Raw genomic sequence first — 5,407 nt, 5'->3', positions numbered from 1 at the left:
TTTTGTTTATTTTAGGAACTAGTTTTACTTTAATGAAGTATTTTTTATGAAATTGCATTGAATAATGTTTGTGTTCATTCATGTTTTGAAATGATGATACTTGGTCAAAAACCAAATGTAAACTGGATTTATTACACGTTTTGATGTACAGTAGGTGTATGTATAACTGCTTGTAACCATAATGAAGAAAAATCTCTATTTGCTAGTTATAACTTCTGAGGATTGATAGAGGGATCTTATTGTTCCGATAAAGGAGCGTTTTATTCCCCCATTCTAGGGGTTAGAATTTACTTAGAAGGCAAGAAAGAGAGAGATAGGGAGAGAGGTTTTGTGTCCCCTTGAAATATATATATATTTCTTGTACATCTGACTATACATTATACACATGCTGTTGTTATGCCCAAGCAGCATATGTTTTTCAGTTTACATTCACATTTTAAAAATGTTCCAACTCCAAGACATGTTCCCTGTTTTACAAAGTTTTCATAAGTAATGCTGAATGTCTTGGTGTGCATATTCACACAGTAGTACATACTGTATAATTCCACTGATGAATCATCTTTGTTCATGTTTATATAAGTATAAACTAATGGACTAATGGGTAACAAAACTATGTTGCAAACTAACTGGGGTTTTATTTGAAAATTGCATTTACAGGTATGTAGGTTCATTATTTCTCTTGTGTACAAAGTCGTGAATTTGCATGGTATGAATAATAAGGATCTCCTGTATTATATAGTGTTGAAGAAATTTTCTCAAAAAGGAACAGTAGATATCAAGAGATGGGTATCTAGAGGTGGTTCGGGAATGCTCTTCTTGCTTATTAGAAGTGGATGAATAGTGGTAGCCTAAGTGATGGTGCAATGTAATGTATGTTTATATGAGTCATAGTGATTATGTATTTGGTTCTTACAGTGTAAAAAAGCTTGGAAATGCTTTCTCTCAGAAAAATTTTCCTGTCTGCTGTTGTGAGGGAAAATCGATTAGTGCATTGCCAAGTAGGATTTGGAAGATTCATAAGGTTAGCGTAGAATGTTAGAATGCTCTGTTTAAGGTAAGAAGTAATGGGATCTTTCCTTGATAGTGACACCCAAGGGTTTTTTGGGGTCGTTATCTAATATTTCCTTGGGAGGGGTGTCATTGTCTTTATGATATTTAAAGTCTTTTTAGTTTTTATGGTAAGCCCCGACGGGCTCGTACTCAACGTGTTGCAAAGGTGGATACTTACCTCCAGGTTTAAAACCTATAGGGGTCACTATCTAGGAAAGATCCAAGTCATGAATTCAATTGTACATGTTGCATAGAAAGTTTAAATAGTTTAATTTCCTTTAATTTCTTCCTCTCTGAGCAGTTACATCTTCCCTTTGAAGTTTTTATAGCAAACACTTTGTAGGACACTTTTTAGGAATAGTACTTGCATGAGTCGCCATTTTATTAGGCCAATAGTTCATAGTGCTAGGACTGTGTAGCGAAAGAACATTGTACAAGAGTATCTCGCTAGGTGTAAGTTTGATTGTTTATTATAATTGCACCTTCCATTACCTTCAGATTATTTACTTTTCCACTTTTGAAAATTCTGTTTAGTTAGGAGTTAATTTATTCATGTAACAATGTAAAGATAATAATAGTGCTGCTGAATTGGGTGTTAATTTATCTCATTCATGCATCATATTTCTTTCATCCAAATTTATATTGTATCACTGAATTTAGAAGGATAATTAAAGATATTGTTTATTTAAAGGTTTTAGTATTTTATGCAATCCTCTTCATTGCACGATTTGTGTGATTCAGTGTTTTTTGTGAGGGTGCAGGTGTCTTCAAGTTCAACCTTACTGTAGAGGATGTCTAGTATGTGTAAATTGCAACCACAATAATTATTAAAGTGTAATGACAATGGAGTTCGTTATTAAACTAAGAGTTGGTCCCAAGGATTTGTAGACAATTACTGTGTTGAGAAGAAATCGACTAATATATGAGTATTATGCAGGACAGTTCTTGAAGTGGCACTTTGAAATTTTGAACATTTTAATATTTACCTTCAATATCATAATGGAAGAATACAAGGCATTAATGTCATATATATTAATTAGTATTGGGGGTACTGTCTACAGCACTAAAATGCCATTGATTTTATACTGTTCCTTGTTGTCCAGAAATAAGCAGCAATATTGTGTACAATACAACTAGGATATGTTATCTGGGATGTATGTGCAAACTGTGTTGTGAAGATTGAAAAGCCATTTTGATTCAGGATTTTGTTTCAAAGTAAATAGATTTATTTTACAGATAACTGAAAAGCCATCCAAGGTCCTTTTAAGATCAAGTTTGTTCCGACATGGCATACAAACCTTCGGTCCTTTTACAATAGGAAGGTACTAGCGGCAGCTGGATAGGTCGTAAGCTTTCGAACAAGGGGTTCGGTAGTTAACTGCTTGTCCGACAGGCGCGCGCGCGCGACTGGGAGGTAAACAAATCACTTTTGCTTTCGGCCTCACAGCGATGTGGACGTGTGTGTTCGACGCCTCTCTGCCCCGCTTCTCGTCGTTTGCTTCTTGAGTATATGGTTGTGTTTGTGTATGAAAGAATTCATTGTAAGTACAATCATTTCTCTCTTTTCATATTATTTTGAACTTTTATTGGTTAATGATGGAATCTCCTCGCCTCGCTACCCCACGGAGACTATGCCCGGGTACCGAAGGGCCGTAAATGCGGGAAGTTCCGCTCTTTCCCGGAGATAGACCCTCATATTTTGTGCGCTCGGTGTCGGGGGCGCGAATGCACCCGAGCCGAGCCATGTGATGTTTGCAATAATTGGTCAGAGGCGCAGTGGACTTTGTATGAGGGCAGGAAGAAGCGAAGGCCTGCAAAGGAGTCGTCGGAAAAGCTCTCGCGACTCTTTGGTGACGGACACTTCGTCTTCTTTCCTGCCACCCGCTCAACTTCCACGTCTCGCGCCTTCCCCTTCGGGGGGGGGGGGGGGGTTTCTAGGTCCTTCTCCTCTCCTGACTTGTCGAGTGTGGAGGAGGGCGCTAGATACCCTGACGTCGAGTTGTACTCTGGGTCTCTATCCGTTCGTCTTCGCGCGAACGGGTAGAGGATCCCCCTAATCACCCGACTTTTGCCTCCTCAGGTGCGGTTGCCGCGAAGGATGACCTCGGACAGGTGTGGGCATCGTTGGGGCTGCAGGGCGTGCCGAGTGTCCAGGGGCTGCTCTACCATCTCGCTGGCTCCGTGGCGGTCACCCATGCGACGGTTACGACCACCACCACGACCCTTACAACACCCGGCTACGCTTCACCTCCTCACCTGGTGTACACCCCGCACGCGTCTCTGTAACACCTACTACATCGGTGCAGGGGCCAGTCGCCGTACCTCGGGGGAGTGTGATGCCGCCACCTGGGTTTGCCGTGCTGCCTGCGACCGGACTTCGTGTGCCCGAAGAGCTCGCCCCTGGACCTCCCACCGGTACCTAGGATGTCTGTGCCGCTGGTCCGCCATCTGGACCGCTACACAGCCCTGCCGTACCTGCCGTACCTGCCCAGCTGCTGTCCACGGACGTGACGTTGACCACTGCTGCCGTTCCTGTACCTGCTCCTGCTGTCTCTACTGCCGTTCCTGTGATGCCTGCACCTGCTGACGTTGTTCCTGTTCCGGCGCCGCTACTCCCGATGCTGATCTGTTCGGCGGACATGTGCGTCCGGGCCCTGTTGCTTCGGCAACAGCAGCCCCCGGCTCCGCTCTGGATGACAGATCTGACGTCGGTCCTGAGGAGGTTGACGAAGAAGAAGAAGAAGAGGAGGAAGGTGTCGTCGTCGTCTTCATCGTCTTCTTCGTCGTCGTCGTCGTCTGCCGCCTCTTCCCCTTCTTCTTCTAAGGCCCCCCCGCCGAAAAAGAAGAAGGAATCGCCTCCCCCCCCCCTAAGAAGTCTCCTTCGGGAACTCCTAAGGGCCCGTCTCGCTTCTGGTGAGACGGGGGGTTCTTCGCTGGTCACCCTGCTCCTTCGGGGGCAGGACCCGTCTCTTCTTCCGCAAGGAAGAAGACTACGGGGACCAGAGGAGTGCCGGCTAACACCGGCACTTCCTCACCTGCTGCCAGTGGTTCGGCCACGGCAGCAGGGTCCTGTCTCGGCCTCCTCGTTCGCGAGAGGTACCGAGTGTACGGTCGCCTAACAGCGGCCGTACAGCCAAGAACCAGACCTCTGAGGCCGCTCAGCGTCGGGTTCACGGCACGGAGCGGAAGACTGGTGACAGCCGCTCACGCGACTCTCACCAGACCAGCTCTCGCTCTCTGCGGCGAGCAGCTGGCTACCCGGGCGGACGTGACGGTCCATGACCACGGCCAACGGGCTGAGGCTGGGAAGAGGTCCCCCCGTTCGCCGGCTCCAGCCACGGCGGTACCAGCGAAACTGACCGCACCGTGAGGATACGCACCGATCTCACCGTGACAGTGGAGCTCGCCGGTCGCGCCTGACCGTCACTCTCACAGAGAGCGATCGGGTACGGCGACCAGGCACCAGCTCCTCTGACACACGAGACCGGGGCCGCTGCCTTCTCGGTCCAGCCGGTTCTCCACAGCGAGACGGCTCGCTAGGGTTCTGCAGCTCGATCGCCACCGCGGGTTGACGATCGCCTGCAGTCTTCCAAGCCCACTGGTTCTGCCAGCGAGCGAGGAGGGAGCGTCAGGTCTGCCTCTCCCATACCTTCAACCTCCTCGGGTTACACCGGGAGGGGCGAGGTATTGAGGAGTGATCGTGAGGGGTGCGCCCCTCAGGATCCCACCACGGCGTCGTACGTACAGGCACGGTTCTCGGACCAGCCAGGTCGTACGCACAGGTGGTTGGAGGGGGAGGACCGGAGGGGAGGTCTGTCGTGTTCCTCCCCTTGAGGGAGGAGGGTCTCGGGAGATCTCCTGTTTGAGGGACTGGATGGTCCGACTCCGCAGGACGCAGTCACTCCTGAGATCCAGAGGAACTTTGCCGAGGTTATTGCGCTGAGTTCGTCAGCACAACGACCTCGCGGAAGGATCGCCGCTCCCACCATCCGAGCCCACGTCCCGGCTCGAGTCGTTCTGGGGCCCGAAGAGGGAACCCAGACCGACGGTGGGTTTGCCGCGTTCTGAGCTTGCGGACTCAGTGCTGGACCAGGTTGAATCACTTGTCTCCGGACAAGACGGTTCGCTCAAGTCTGCAGGTCGAGCAAGCTGCTTCCACCTCCTCTGCTGCGACAGCGGGCGTTTTTACGTGCCATCTGAAGACCCGATGCCGCCCAACAGGTGAAACCCGGAGTTAGCCAGGCTGACTCCGGGTGTGTCTCTGCAGCAGCTCCTGTCCGAGAACCTGTGGTTCTCGCAGCAAGAGGCACTCGGCCTGGAATCTACCGCCATGGCAGCTTTCCAGGCCGTCTCCTGG

This window comes from Macrobrachium nipponense, chromosome 24, assembly GCF_015104395.2.
Source record: "Macrobrachium nipponense isolate FS-2020 chromosome 24, ASM1510439v2, whole genome shotgun sequence".
In the NCBI taxonomy this organism is placed as follows: Eukaryota; Metazoa; Arthropoda; class Malacostraca; order Decapoda; family Palaemonidae; genus Macrobrachium; species Macrobrachium nipponense.
Note: the sequence above shows the minus strand (reverse complement) of the source record.